Below are 17,196 nucleotides of genomic sequence, written 5' to 3'. Positions count from 1 at the left end.
AAACACACATCTTATGCACCATATGGTGATGAATACATCTCCAAAACAAGACAGATGGACACATCTAAACTTGTTTTGATATAAATACAAATTTAAATATGCATATAATAAATACTGCTAATAATAATAAAAACATTAAACAAATTCAAATTGTTAGTTAAACTGAAAAAAGCACCCTGGGCATGAAGGCATTGAGGTAGTGTTTTTTTATAATAGTGTACAGAAGAAAATATATATTTTTTTAACATTTTAATCCTTTTTTTCATATGAAAAGATATTTGTGTATTGATGTACATCTTGTGTGTAGTAAGTGTTTGAACCTGCATAGGCACATAACTACCACATTTTTTTTTTTTTACTTGGTCAATGGCGTGCTCTATTTCAGTTTTTTAAAATAGCAATGCGACAAAAATGAGCCTTAACACCACAAGTCCACAAAATGGCGCAAATAGATTTGCTATTCAAACAACATAGTGCAAAACATGAAAATTAGAGCTGCATTGGTCTGAAAATAGCAACACAATGCACCTTATTGCGCTGGGTGTATGATAGGGCCCATGAATTCCAGTGAATTGAGATAAACAAAAAAAAAAGAGTGCTGTGAGATTCAGGATGAGTATGAAAAAGATTTGGTGTATGTGGTTTACAAAAAACATTAGGGTTGGGTATCGTTTGGAGTGTTTTCGATACCGGTGCCAAAACGGTGCCTGAACCTAAACTTTTTAGCCAAAAATATACATATATCATAATAATTAAACAATATAAATATATATTTATAATACGTTTAAAATAAACATCAATTCATACTTTACTTATTTGAATTGCATTAATATATTTATTTTAATAATTGTTTTTGTTAGCACAAATGCAAGATTTGCATTATGCTATTAATATTACATTAGCTTACTACTAACCTGTACAAAGGCTTCAAAGTCATTAAAATCAGGGAACACCTTTTTTTAGCTTTGAGGCATGTGACTACTTTTACATGGACATTGGTGATCTAATGATTTGCCTTAATCTGAATAAGACAATTATATGATTTAGTTGTTCACATGAGTTGCTTTTTGAATGTTACATTTATGATTCCAAGTTACATGTTATAGCACATAGATCCAGTAACGTCATTGCATCACCAGCCTATAAATGTTTCCTCCACAGTTTGTGTCAGTGGTCCTTTAAGATAATCAAAAATCACTGGTTACATAGTAGAATCATGGTCAGAGTATTATCTTAATCATATTAAAATCAGAGTATTGGTGTCCATGTAAACATACTCAGATATTGTGTCATATCATGTCACAAGACAGTCTATTCCTCACCCTTAAGTTGATTCCATGAGCCCTCATATTTTATATTTTGACGCGTTTCTCCCTTACACGCAACTTTTGTAAAACATCTGCTGCATGTTGGTGTCAGAATCCTTGCTTGTAAAATATAGCCATACTTTAGAATGCTTAGTTTAAGCAAACTAGATTAACGTGATCTTGCGTGTTGATGAAGTGAGTCGCTCGCAGTATGCGTCGTACTGCGCGCTTTGCCTTATATAAGCTACAATAACAAACGCCTGACATCGCTAACATCCGTATCCCTCAAAGCTGTTTAGAATTAAACATTTAGAGATGGTGTGACACAACGCGTACTTATGTGTGCCTTTAATGCACCCATTTATGGTTCTTAAGGGCGTCACACAGTGGATGTGCTGCTCAGAGCTGCGGCACGGCGCTCACATGACAGTTTCACACACCAGACGTGCACATTCCCATGTTATTAAAAATTTAACTATTCAGATGGCGCTCTGTGGCATGGCAGAAATAGGAACAGCCATGAGTCGTGGATGGCGCCGCGGACAGCCGCTGACTTGCGAATTCTAAAATGCATGGCGCTGCGCGTCGCCGAGCAGCGCTTCTGGTGTGCGACCTGCATTATGGTCTTGTCGCAGCACCAAAATTAGGCAACGAAATTCATATGCTGATTCGATTCTGTGCATACGGGGTTTAAGTTCCCAACCCTAAAAGACATTATATTAAATTACATTGCATTATTAAGTCTAATTGTGTAATGACAGGTATAGATGTACTCTGTGAAGGTGGTTTTTACGATGATACAGTTTGTCATGTGTCCTTGTATTTATAAATGCATAAAAATCATATTTAAGTCTTTTGACATTTAAAAATTGCAACAGGTTTTCTGTGAGGATTGGGTTTAGGAGTAGGATTAGGATAAGGCCATTTAATAAGCGTTTGTTAAAGTATACAATACATTATGGCTTTAGTGCATCATAAAGCATATATTTGTGCATGTGTGTGTATGTGTGTGTGTGTGTGTGTGTGTGTGTGTGAGAGAGAGCAAAAGCACTGCTGAATGTGTGTGAAGTGTTAGTGTATCAGGCAGAGAATGATTGTGTATCGATTTATTCAATAAATGCTATGAGCTTTGGTGTGTGGTGGGCAAGAAAGGATAAATAACACAAACAGATACTGATGGAGAATGAACTGTTGCGTTGTAAACCTAGTGGAACTTAATGACAAACCCAAGGAAACTTGTTTCTTCCATAAAATATAAATATCCGTATTTTCCTTAGGTTTGTCATTAAGTTCCACTAGGTTTACACCGCAACAGTTCATTCTCCATCAGTATCTGTTTGTGTATACATATACTTAATGACTAACCTAAGGAAGCTTGTTTCTTCCATTATATAAATATATATATATATTATAATATATATATATTTATCTTGCATATTTAGTTTACATCAATCAATAATCAATATATGAGTATAAATTTAGATTTTCTTATTCCTCAAAACTGTGTGTTGAAAAGTGTGTGGGTGTGTTTTAAGTATCTCTCTCAATCACATGAATAAATACCACATTTCTGAGAAAACTAGTTTGTGAGATATAAATTTGGAATTGCAAGAAATAACATAATTGTTAGATAGCTTACAAACTGGCAGTTGTGAGAGATTTAAACACAATTCAACAGAAAAAAGACTGAATAGTGAGATTTGAGAATGACTTGCAGGTAACCTCAACTGGAAGAGATAGCTAGAAATAAAGTCAGAATTGTTCAAATGCCTATAAACTTGCAATTTACAGTCCAATGTAAAGACATCTGAATAGCGAGAAGCAATCTAACAGTTTCCAGAGAACAAAATTCAGAAATGTAGAATAAACACTAAGATACATGGAAATATAAACTAAGAGAAATGGAGGAAAAACAAACAAATTAAAGCAAAGTTTTTAAATTATATTTACTATTGAAATGACTTGTCTAATTATTAACCAATTAAATGTCCAACGTAAATTCTTAGTTACATAGTACAGCACGACTATTTAATTTTCTATTGTCAAGTCAAGTCAAAGTTTTTTTAATAATACACCTTACAAACACAGAAGTGAGTCTAAGTGCTCCTCAGAAAATACAACAAAATAAGCCAAATAATAAAATAAAATAAAATACAGAAAATACAGAAAATGAGTGGGCTTATAGGGATGTATCAGGTCAACGATAAAGTGGGGCAAAACAATTTAGAGATTTAAAAACAAATACAATAATCTTAAACTGCATTCTAAAATTCACTGGCAACCAATGAAGTGAAGCTAACACAGAGGAAATGTGGTCGTATTTGCTAATACTAGTCAACAGGCGTACTGCAACATTTTGCACCATTTGCAAACGGGCAATAGCTGACCTGCTCCTTCCCACATACAGAGTATTACAGTAATCTAACTGAGTGGTCACAAAAGCATAGATTACTGTCTCAAACTGTTGTTTTGGTATATATTGCTTTATTTTTGCTAGTTGTCGTAAAAAAAAAAGAGGAAAAAAAGGTAGATTGAGGTATTGTTTTACTGTTTTTTTATTTTATTTTATTTTTTATATATTCACTAATGTTTCAGTATCTCAGTTGATTTTTTAAAAATAATACATTAGTGTCATTATCACACAAGTGAGCCCATTTTCATAATTTCAACCCACAGATTCCTGCTTCTGGAAAATCTGCCAAGTGTTGCAGAATGTTAATCACAAACACACACACATATACACACAAAAACTGAAATCGATGTGTTCTGCAGCACTACTTCCATCAGGGACTGTGTGTGTGTGTGTGTGTGTGTGTGTGTGTGTGTGTGTGTGTGTGTGTGTGTGTGTGTGTGTGTGTGTGTGTGTGTGTGTGTGTGTGTGTGTGTGTGTGTGTTAGTGGAAGGAGTTCATCAATTGCTGCAGGTAAATCAAGTTTCCATTTGTTGTCAGAAAAGTGGGGCCAGTGCTGAGGTCAGAAAAGATTGGGCCTCCTCTCCACTCACCTGATATCCAATCTGCTGGAGTGGCACAAGGGTCTGGGCAGCTCTTTTTATGTGTCTTCAGGTGTCATCACTGATCTCAGGTCAGCAGCGACAATCTGTTAATGTCTCTGCCTTTCTTTAGTGCGCTGGATGTTCTTCTCACAGAGGGATTTTTTCTTTCTTTTTTTTCATTTCCAGTCCCTGTCAGTAGAGAGAGACTTAAAGAACTGATGAAATTACAAAACAAACATAAACAATCAATCAATAAATACATAAATCTGGGGCAGCACGGTGGCTCAGTGGTTAGCACTGTTGCAAGCAGGTGACTGGTTTGAGCCCCAGTTGGGCCTGTTGGCATTTCTGTGTGGAGTTTGCATGTTCTCCCTGTGTTCTCATGATTTTCCCCCATGGTATCAAGACATGCAGTATCAGTGAATTGGGTAATGAAAACTGTCCATAGTGTATGAGTGTGTGTATGAACGAGTGTGTATGGATGTTTCCTAGTACTGGGGTGCGGCTGGAAGGGCATCCGCTGTATAAAACATATTCTGAATAGTTAGCGAGTCATTCTGCTGTGACGAACCCTTATCAGAGAGACTAAGCCAAAGAAAAAAGTTAAGCCTAAGTTAAATTGTATATAAAACATGCAATGCAACAATAAAAGAATAAATAACTAAACATAATAGTAACATACATGTTAATAATATTTTTAACAATTAAATAATAATGCAAATTAAAAGCTGAATCAAAAAAACCTGAATATATGAATATACATAGAATTTATTTTTTACAAATATTTTTTATTTATTTATTTGCAAACATACAATCAAACAAAGATACAAATGAAGAAAATAAACTACCTAACAAATACATGCATACAAAAACACATAAGAAACTAATTAAAATGATAAATATTAAAGAAAAAGCATACAATACAAAAGTCTTCATAGTAATAATAATATTATTAATAATAATAATAATAATAATAATAATGTTGATGGTGTTTTCCCAGTGTTGGGTTGCAGCTGGAAGGGCATCCGCTGCGTAAAACATATGCTGGATAACTCATTCCGCTGTGACACCTCAGAATAATAAAGGGACTATGCCGAAAATGAAATGAATTAATGATGATAAACATATAAATTCTAATAATACCAATACTAACAACAAATTATGCATGTTAAAATTACAGATTTAAGTATGCAATTTCATTCTAATACATAAACAAGGAAAATGTTTGTAAAAAGGATTGTAGAAAAGATTCTCCATGTATTTAAATACCTAAAAAATGCATTCAAGGAAATACAGGGCGCACACACACACACACACACACACACACACACACACACACACAAAAGTGTCTGCCATATGTTTAAAATGTAAATCACACATACAGAATGCAAAATTAACGAATATATACAATATTCACTGCAAGTAAAAAATGCATATGCATGCAGTCACTTTTTTTTTTTAACTGTGAATAATTTAAAACTTTAAGCTGATGCATTTATATTTCATAGGGTATTTTTGCAGGCAATAACTTAAATTCTCGGCATCCATTTTCTCAAGGGGGTTTACGCCAATTACTGTCAATTCAATATAATCTGTTTATAATTATATTTCTAAGAAGATTATGAAAATATTTCAGAAGAAGTCAAGGAAATCTGAATCATTAAAAACATAAACAAAACAGCTTCATCCACTAGTTTTGTTATAAGCAGCTGTGTGTACAATAAATATACTTGAATTTCTTCCACCATTCAAATTCATCTTTAAGCCCAAGGGTGGCACTGTTGCTTTGGCTTTCGCACAGCAGCGTCAACCCTCTCCGGTTTCCACAAAGTAGGACAGATGGCATTACTAAACACCAAATTGTAGTTCAGATTGTTCAGTCACAGTGTAAGTTGACGGAGTGTGAGAGAGACTTGTGATGTTAGCATGTGGAAGACGCCTCACTGTTCACCAATGTGAAAGAGGCTGCTGCAGTTTAAAAAGGAAAACGAGGAGGCCTAGAAACAGCAGGCAATCTGGATTGATTGATACGGCAGATATAAAACGCAAAAATATTTCATTAGATGAAGGTATATTGAGTGCATAATGTGATGCAAACTTTTGTTTCAAGTTCTAGATCTCTGACAAATCTCTCTTTAAAAAGATAATATTTATACAATGCTTTAAAATAATATATCTGTGAATATGCATTAGAATAGTCAGTAACAAAGCCAAAACTGGAATTAATCCAACAACAACAACAAAAACACTTTAGATAATAGTCCAAAATGTTTAATAAGTAACTCTTTTTGTTTAAGAGAAACAAAAATATATACATTTTCTTTAAATTTAGCTTAATTATTATTATAATTTTTTACCTCTGCATCATTACATATGTAAGCTGTTAAAAAAGACTTGGTTCAGCATAATTAAAACGTTATTTTTATTTTTTTTTTATTTTTTGGGGGGGTCTCATCACATATTCATGACAGTTGCTTAGTTAACTACTGCAGGGGGGCTACTGTAATTTTAAAGGGAAATTAGTAGATATTTCAACCGGTCTGATTTTATCACAGATATGAAAAGTACAAATAGTTTACTAAATAAGGCTAATTTGGTTTATGCAATTTGTGATATAAACATTCAAAAAATTAAATGTGTTAAATTAATTAGCCTATGAATTTAAATGGGACTAATGCAATCTAAATGGGAAAAAAAAAAAAAACACGTAGACAGCAAACAATTTGAATTTAATTTACTACAAATAGAGGAGCACATAAAATAATCAACAAATTTCAAGTAGAGCAAATATACAGACGATACAGAAATAAAATAATAAAATAAAATACAATAAAGCTGTATATTCTTCATTGTGTAAATAATTAAACACCCTTAATAAGCATATACTATTTAATTGTGTGCAAATGCTTTAAACTTGCTTAAAATGTGTACACAGGCAAACACAAGCAATTGATAAAAACCAGTGACGATATCGCACTGTGTGATATTGTGTTTGTGCAACAGTTTAACAGCATAATCCTGGATATAAAAAAGAAAATCAAACTCAAGAGTCTAAAAATCCTTTTTTATAAGGAACTTTTTCGGCCATTCATTCACATCTGCAGCTGACATAAGAACAGCAGAAACCTGGATCTAACAATCTTTTAGAGCTAGTATTTAAATGATCAATGTCTAATGTGATGACAAACCGGTGATTGTGCTGACATTTTAAGTTTATAAGGCTGAACGGCATGAAATGTCATCAGTCTAGAGACATTTTCCAGTATTTCTCTGTTGCAATCAGGATATCACAATAATTAACCCAAAAACAAAGCAAACACTACCAGTTCCTGTGGTATAAATATAGCAAAATAATAAGAGAGATCAACTTAAAATGTCACTTACCTGATTTATAATAATTTGTTCAGCTGTAGTTTAAAACTTATGCTGAGAAAATGCTGTTTTTTTCTCTCCTAAGGACTTAATATTCTGTCTGTTGCCATCTTGTGGCCGAACATCAACGTCACTTACTTTGGTTTTGCTCAGACAGGCTGATGGCAGCCGATGCACTGAATATGATGCTTCAAAATAATAAATATTTAAAAATAGGCACTATCCTTATAAATAAACTGCACAGTTGCAATCTAAACAACTACAATATCGACTAAAAAAAGCCTCAAAAGTACATCATGTTGTCCTACAGCAGCAATATTTGCCAAACTGTAGTGTAGAATGTCCTCTGCTTGTCACTTTATGGGGGCTGAGGAATACACAAGGGTGAAGGATTAAGTGGCTGTACGAGTACTGTTATTTACAGAATATCACAAGAATATCAGCCAATAGTTGAAGTCAACATTATTAACTCATTCCTAGTTTGTGTTTTTTTTCTTTGTCATGGTGACAGTACATAATATTATTCTAGTTATTTTGCTAAGGGCTAGCATTCAACAAAGTGCCATTCAAAAGCTTATAGGTAAATTAGGCAAACTAGGCAAGTTCAGATAATTAAGTCATTGTATAACAATGCTTTTTTCTGTAGCCAATCGGTAAATTTAGTTGTAAAAACTTTTTATTCAGCCAAACTGAAAGAAAGACTTTCTCCAGAAGAAAATTATTTATAGAAAATACTGTAAAAATTGCCTTGCTCCATTAAACATCACTTGGGAAATAATAGAAACATAATAAAAAATTCACAGGAGGGCTAATAATTTCGCCATTCTGACATATATTGTTCAGCATTATCAAAGCATAACATCTGAGGAAATAAAAGAGCTCATCACAAATGCATGACGGTAGCTTTAGCAGTCACCGTGTTCATATTAATTCTGCGCATGGATGTGTGTATTAGATGTGCTGTGTGTAAAGCTCAGCCAGCTGTACTTGCTCTGCCAGTTACACGGGTCAATACACGGTAGGTGGCAAACAATCCCCTTGAATAAGTCACCCGTCTGAATGTGACTTTTGGATTTGTGATTTATACAAACGTGTCGATGTCACAACGTATGAATAGAACATTCAAAAATCACGTTTCCTTTTGAAACTAGAAGGAAACAGAATAAAGACAAGGAGGAACGAAGAAAGAAAGAGCTCCTGCTGCTATCGAATCATGCAGTTTTCATAACCAGTCAATCTGATCAAACTTTCATATCCTTCCAACTCACAGATCTCTGGTCAAGTTCCTCGAAGACACCGACGTCGGCATGTCTAGCAAAAACTTCAGCGCAAATTCTCATTTAAATGATGTCATTCAACCGTCTGATGATATGAGCTCTAAGGTAGGTTATAGATCCTGCATATGAGAGTTGATAAATTGAATTTCACTGTGCTGGGGTATGAAAATAACACAATTTTAAGGCAAGACTCAGCAGGCAAAAACACAGTTTTTATGTACCTGTCAATTTTGAGAAGTTGTGCTTTTCGGCTTTCCATAAAATGTTTTTTTTTTTTTTTTTTTCAGTCTAATGTAAAAAAACAATTTAAAAAAATGTTTCAGTGTCTTCTATCACACCTTATCAGTTCGTCTCTGTAGATTGTAATTGCAATACACATATACATTTAACATTTTTTTTCTACTGATGGATATGTTTATACATAATTTGACTGATTACATGCATTTTATTAAATATGTATATATGTATATATATATATATATATATATATATATATATATATACATATATATATATATATATATATATATATATATATATATTTATTATTATTTTTTTTTCATTGATGTTTGGAATTTGTCCCCACAGCAATATTTGGTCATTTAATATTCAAGACAGGAAATGTCCACTCACCGGCCACTTTATTAGGTACACCTTTACTAGTACCTGGGTTGGACCCCTTTTACCTTCAGAACTGCCCTAATCCTTCGTGGCATAGATTAGATGATTCACGCTTAATGACATGATGCGTTATCCTGCTGGACGTACCCATCAGAAGGAGGGTACACTGTGGTCATTAAGGGATGGATATGGTCAGCAACCTTACTCAGGTAGGTTGTGGCATTGACACTATGCTCAAAAAGTACTAATGGGCCAAAAGTGTACAAAGAAAATAACCCACACACCATTACACCACCATCACCAGCCTGAACTGTTGATACAAGGCAGGATTTGTCCATGCTTTTGTGTTGTTGACACCAACTTTTGACCCTACCATCTGAATGTTGTAGAATTCGAGACTCATTAGACCAGGCAACGTTTTTCCAATCTTCTATTGTACAGTTCTGGTAAGTCTGTGCAAATTGTAGCATCGGTTTCCTGTTCTTAGCTGACAGCAGTGGCACCTGGTCTGATCTAATCCCAGTAGATCAGAAGTTTCTGAAATGCTCAGACCAACCTTTCTGGCACCAACAACCATGCCATGTTCAAAGTCAATTAAATCCCTTTTCTTCCCCGTTCTGATGCTCGGTTTGAACTGCAGCAGATCATCTTGACCATGTCTACATGCCATTGAGTTGTTACCATGTGATTGGCTAATTACAAATTTGCGTTAACGAGTATGCAAATAAGCACGTGTACAATAAAAAAAAATACTTAAATTGCACATTTAACTTAAACATGTTATAAAAAAATACTTGATATTCTTAATGCAATCAAATAGTTGGATAAACATGATGTAGTTTATTTTGTTTACTCTATTCACATGCAGTGTTTTGCCTTATAATAATATGCTCCCTTTTCTATCTAATCCTCAAATTCCATCAAGCACATAGCAGCACTGTTAATTTACCTCTCATAAGTGTGAACAAGCTGAAAACATGACTGTCATCTGAGAAATAGCTGTCATCTGAAACGCATCATGAGAGAAAACAGAGAGGGGAAAATAAGAAGAAAAAAACAAGGATGGCAGGAATAGTGATATATCAGATAATACAACATAATGAGGCCATTTCTAAATCCCACGATATTTACACTAAAATAAACTCTTCACCACAAGCCTTCCAAAATACTTGCTTTGTCATCTGCTGCACTATTAGCAGCGTTACCTACTCCGTCACCACTTCACAATGAGTGATTGCGCTTCATCATTCACCACGCACGCACATTACCAGAATCACTCATTTCTAATATGTCACCTTTCATATTAAAACACCAGAGATTTGCGACAGGAACATGAAAGATCTGTCTTCAAAAAAATGGCTCAGGGCTCAGACCTCAACCCGGCTCAATAGGAAAATATGCTATATGTGTTTGCAGAACTCCAAATAATGTGGCTAATACATACAAATCACTGCAGTTTCTAGTTAAAGTGAACTCTATTATAGTGTTAAGAAATAGTAACGGTTCTTTTTAAATCTGTTTTGATTATAGGGCAGGATATGGTTTATAAATGACTTATTTAGCATGATTACTTGCAAATGACTTGAAAACAGGCCATATAAAACATAAGGGTCAATAAAAAAAATAAAAAAAATAAATAAATAAAATAAAATCATACATCCATTAAGAGCTGAATAAATAGTCTGTTGATGTATACTTTCTTAGGACAGGAAATTTGGTTCAAACCTTTTAGAAAATATGGAATTTAGAGGTTCAAAAATCAGTTTCTTTAAATGGGTTCTTAGTAAAGCATAGTACTATTTGAAAAAATTAATTTGAATACATTTATTGTAGAAGATATACAAAACATCTTCAATGAACATAAGCTTAAGTGCTATTATAATGATTTATGGTATGCACTAAAAAATAATCTGGACCTTTTTTGATGTGCAACATTGTAAGACTGGGTTTGTGGTCCAGATTCACATATGTGGGGTTTTTCTAATACAGTAAACATGCTCAGTAGGTCCCCTGGTACAATTGGAACATTTCACAATTCATACATTCATTCATTTTGCTTCTGCTTTGTCTTTTTTTAATTAGAGATTCCCACAGCGGAATGAACGGCCAACTATGCACAACTTTTTGCTGTGAGGTGACACTGAGCCACCATTTTACAATAATTACAACTTTTTATTTTCATATTAATGGAAACAGACATTCAATCTTCCTAATTAAGCTAATAATTTAACATATTAGGCTTTTTGAAAACAATGTTTGTGTTTTCTGCAAAAGAAAAGGTTATAAGACCAATTGTTTTTTATTACTACTTTCATCCATTTATTTCAGTTGTTTGTGACACTCATTGCGGTTAAACAGTGTATTATTTGCAATATAAAAGAACCCCACATAATAAAAGCATCGCATTCATTCATTCATTTTTCAGTTTAGTCCCTTTATTACCCATACACTACGGACAATTTAGCTTATAGAATTCACATCTTTGGACTTGAGGGAGAAACTGGAACACCCGGAGGAAACCCACGTGAACGTGCAAACTCAACAGAGAAATGCCAACTGACCCATACAGGCCTTGAACCAGCAACCTTCGTGCTGTGAGACGATCGTGCTACCCACTGCACCACTGTGATGCCTAATAAAAGCATCTCCTAAATGACTAAATGTAAATGTAATGCAAATTTTAGCATGAATAATTAGTATATGACTACTAATTAGTATAATTAGTATGCGACTAAAGCAATAGCAATGTCCATTAACAATTTATGTGATGTTTTAAAATTAATATTCCATACTTTAAGGAGCATTTCAAGAGAGGGCTCCATTTGGGAACAGGGAAATAAAAACCTGGACTGTTCCAAGAAAATGCAAACATATAATCACCCTAGTAAATCCTTTTGTTGTCGAAAAATGTACAACATTCAGCATAATATAATGGTTCCAGATTCACATTTAACTGTTTGTAATAAATCTGAACATGCTTTTAGTGAATTTCACTTTAAATGTGTCCCAAAATGTGAAAGAATCTAAATAGTATCATCATTTTGCAGAAATGTTGCCTTTTTTATCTCTAATACACTGGGTTAGCTACTCACAGAGTTGCTTATAATATGACATTAAGAATTATTCCTCAATTTGCTCTGCCTTTATATTACATTACATCACATTTGGGAATTTACAAATAGGTGTCAATGATAAACCAACACGCTGTGGCAATTTAAATTACAAGCACTCCTCTCAGTCTCTGAGGAAAGCATAGTGATGTTTGTTATGCTAGCAGCTAGCAGTCCCAGCAGAGTTTCATATTGCACATGTGAGTCAGAAAATGGGTTTTAGATTCTTAGCATAATGGAAGCAAAAAGACGCGTGGTCGAGGCTAATATCTGACATCACCTTGACCTCCAGTATGACGCCAGAACAATAAGCCATCGCCGTCCTTCTCTCAGGAACATTCCATATCACAACGAAAGTGTTGTGGCCTCAGGATATAAGAGGTATGATGTATTATATGCATGCAGCATGAAGAGATGCCCATTAACAACCCGCTTTGTTTATAACAAGCGCTACGTCTCTCGGCCGTAGCCTTTGTGAACTAGCGTAGCCACCGACGGCGTGCTGGAATAAAAAACTGGAGCATTCGCTTCCATCTCATTCGTCTCGTTAGTGATTAATTCTCCAGCCAAAAACAGTGACTTCCTCCTGCATTAATTTCCTAAGTAATGTGACACCTCCACAGAGCGACAGGGCGAACAGGTCTGAAAGTGCCTGAATGCCGAATTCTTTCCTGCTATAAATCATTAGCCATTAGGGACCTGTGGGGCTTAAACGACTTAAACAAATGAACTTGTCTGATTTAATAAGACCTTCAGTTACATCAATATGCTTCATGAAAGAATAAATTGGAGGGGGTGAGGGGAAAAAAAGGAAATTGTAGCAGGGACGCAGAGATTGCCCCATGCTTCACTGTTATCAACCCCTTGTACTAAGTGTAATTGATTTCCATTTATGTTCATACATTTGCCAAGTACAATTTCAAGTTCGCACAGTGACCTCAAGAGGCTGCATTGCATTATATTATCCAGAAACATTGTTTCACATTGTTTAACGTAAAATAAGAAATACACGAGCACTTTATTTACTTTGTATTCACAGTGTAGTTAAAAAAACCTTTACTCCTAGACTGAAAAAAAAGATTCATTTGATTTAGGCCCAATCCCAATTCTATTTTTGTACCCCTACCCCTTCCCCTCACTTAAAACAGAGTGTGAAGGGCAAGTGCTTCAAAATAACACCACTACAACACCTGCACGTCATCGCAATCTCTTGTTTCATATGAGATCGACAATCGAGACTATTATAAGTGATGTTATTTTTTGGTATTTATTTTCAGGAAATCACTGATGGCATATAGTATGTTATCATAATGATATAATGTGGCAATGAGATCGTAACTACTGTGCATTTACACCGTAGCCATATTCACCCATGTAAACACACAAAAACAACAATAACATTACATCCGACACTGTGAAAAAGCTTATTCTAAGATTTTCTGATAGGGTATTCTAGTGTCAGATGTGAAAGTACATTGTGGGACTGCTATACTGAAGTAATTCTTAAGAATTATAGATAGCGTAATTTAGCATTTCATTTTGTTTTTATTTTAGTTTTCTTTAACACAAGTGCGGTTATGAATGTATTAAAACATATGCTTGCTTGCCGTAATTTTGTAATAATGACAAAAAATACTAATTTGTGGATCTCCCTGCTTCCGTGTGCAGCCATGCATTCGTTGCAGATGGTGAATTCTTGGAAATTTTCTTACCCCTTGGTTTCCAGTGTGGTCTTGAAAAATATTTGTTTCAAAGGTTATCTAGTGCTTCCCCTTAGCCCTATGCATTCAAGCTAAAAAGAATTGGATGAGGGGAAGGGCTAAAGGAGTAGAATTGGGATTGGGCCTTACTATATTTTTATGGTAAGTGGTTGCAAACCATTTATATGAGCTATTTAGTAGTATGTTCAAGCTAATTTGTTTGTTTAAATGCAGCCCATATAAATTGTTTGCAACCACTTACCTTAAAAAAATAATAATAATCAAATCAATAATTTTTCAGTGTATATTGATTTATGACTTTAACAACTGAGAACTGAAAAGAGCTTTTATGTTTTGAAAATAAGCTAACTTTTTGGTGTTGGACACAAATATCGTCTGGCTAGAGAATGAATTTATGATGTCTGAACTGAACTGTAATGAGCAAAATAGCTCCAATGACAACAAAAAAAAAACAGGTATGCTTGAGCACATTCTGTACTTTTTATAGAGAACATACTGTAACATCTTGTCCTGTTTTATGGGGAGTTTATTTAGATGTCTTTGTGTCCCTTTTGTGTTCATATGTTGGACAAAAAACAAAGCTTTTTTGCGAGCTGACCAATGCCTCTGGACACAGTAGGGGTCTCAGCGATTCACCTTAAACTTAAAACTGATTAAGATATTCAACGTAAATTTTGCTATTTACATCAGACCTGTAAGTGTACATTTCAACTTACACATACAAATATAACCACCACAAGTTCTCACATTTAGATTTGCAAGCTCTCGACTTTTGCTACTGTTTTACTTTCACAGAATCTGAGGTCCTTGGTAATATGTATTGTCACTTTGTTTTTGTATTAGGGACAATTAATATCTGTTTTGAGATGAATTAACTGTTTCTTAGACTTTTAGAATGCATTATTTACAATTTGATGAGATTTAAACCCTGTGCAAAACAGTTCTTGACATGTGCTCACATGCAGTGAGCGTGAGCTTCCAGTCACTTGATGACATACGCAAGCATGCACTTAGATGCACTTAGATACACTTCAAGTGTAATTTATAACATTTGCCACATCTTGGACAACCACAGGTAAGAAGCATTTCAGAAAAAAAACATGCATGGACTCACCTCATGTCGGAGTGGGTGACGCACAAGTCATCAGGAGACCAGAACCTCGCACTCACTACACTCATGCACGCACTGAGAACTGTTTAATAATATTGTAAGTGATGTTCAATTTCTTGCAAAAAATAAGTATATAACTCCACAAGGACTGAGTTTATCTTGAGGATTGTCATGGATTAATTTCAATTAGACAAGTAATCATTGACTTGCAGTATATACTGTAGCATGTGTTATGATTGATCGGGCGGATGGGAGGCAAAAAGTGTAACAGAAGCTGCTGATGAAAATGAAGAGGGATTTTATTTGGAACAAAGTGGAAGAAAAAAAAATGAATAAAAAGTGAAAGTGACAAAATAACAATAAACTATACAGTATTTATAAAGTATTTGAATATATTTAAATGAGAAATCAGTGCATTGTTTTATAAGTTTGTGAAGATCAGGGGTGCTTATGTCATTAGACGCTCCAAACATAGTCAGAAACTAGTGCAGTGCATGTCTACTCTCAGCACACTGAAAAGTATAAGAATGTGTAAATATACGGTATTTCAATATCATTATATAGTTCAATTTGCATTATTTGTGTAGGTGTCAACATTACTGTACTAAGCGTGATAAATTTTGCATAATGAACTACAGCGAGCTGTCACGCTAGAGGATCCACAATTGGGTTCATCAAGTCAAGTAAAACTTTATTTTCAGAGCACTTTACAGACACAAAGTGCTGTACAGAAAATATACAACAAAATAAGCTTAATAGTTTATAAAATACAAGATAATATATAGCTAAACTGCCAAAAAAGCTTAAAAATTAAAATAACCAGTTATTAAGATCAGGTGTCAAATGCCAATGAAAAAAAAAGAGTTTTAAGAGCTGATTTAAATGAGAGCATGGATGAGGCCTGTCTAATGGACAGCAGCAAATCATTCCAAAGTCTAAGACCTACCACAGCGAAAGTATGACCCTCTCGAAGCGTACACTTTTGTTTTTGCCACAATCAGGAGAAGCTGATTAACTGACCTGAGATAACGAGTGGGCTTATAGGGATGTATCAACTCAGAGATATGATGAGCCAGTCCGGATGAGCCAGCCATAGAAATTAGTGTACTCACAGTAGGTGTGGTTCCCTTAAGGCCCCTACACTGGGACGATTTTTATTTATGTTACTCGTCATCGTTTTTTTAAGACGTTTTCCCAGATTCAAACCCAAGCGATTTTCACAGGAGTCACGCAGAAGAAAAAAAAAAATCATTCCTTGACGTTAGATGGCGCTACACAACTTTAAGCTTCTGACACCCACTTGTAACAGAAGAAGAAGAAAAAGTTGACATGCTTGTTTTTATGGACAGTTTAAGTAGCAGCTCCAGCTCTAGCGATGAAGAAATGATTATTGTTTACTGGAACAATAAGCAGCCCTACATTCATATCGCCTCTGGGCAACTTCTTCAATGTAAGCTCGCATTGACAGTTTTGCCTCCAAGTGCTGTGTACTGTAACTTTAGCAGCTCCGTGCACGTAAACAAAAAATATCGAGCATGAGTTTTTTTTTTTTTTTTATGACTTTTGCGCGTTGGTGTGCCTGATCACATTGATGCTCTTCATTTAGTCACGAGGCGTATAACGTTGATGGAAAATGTGAGCAAAAATCGTCTCTGTGTGCATGGCCCTTTAAACCAAACCTGG

The 17,196-nt window shown here is 34.6% G+C and overlaps 1 protein-coding gene across 30 annotated transcripts in view; it reads right to left on the bottom strand.

Moving 5' to 3' along the window:
* LOC147836423 (uncharacterized) overlaps positions 1 to 17,196 on the bottom strand; it is a 451,022-nt gene that overhangs the window by 303,717 nt on the left and 130,109 nt on the right. For 19 of the 30 annotated variants that reach the window (XR_015493894.1, XR_015493895.1, XR_015493906.1 and 16 more), the window contains one exon: positions 4,311 to 4,490. The exons of the other annotated variants lie outside the window; for them this stretch is intronic. The gene's annotated coding sequence lies outside the window, so the exon portion shown is untranslated. The remainder of the gene's footprint in view (positions 1 to 4,310; positions 4,491 to 17,196) is intronic. 30 annotated transcript variants of the gene reach the window in all.

The sequence above is a fragment of the Danio rerio genome, chromosome 6 (genome assembly GCF_052040795.2).
Source record: "Danio rerio strain M-AB ecotype USA chromosome 6, GRCz13ab, whole genome shotgun sequence".
NCBI classification, from domain to species: Eukaryota; Metazoa; Chordata; class Actinopteri; order Cypriniformes; family Danionidae; genus Danio; species Danio rerio.
The sequence above is the reverse complement of the archived record's forward strand: the minus strand, read 5'-3'. Positions and strand labels throughout refer to the sequence as shown.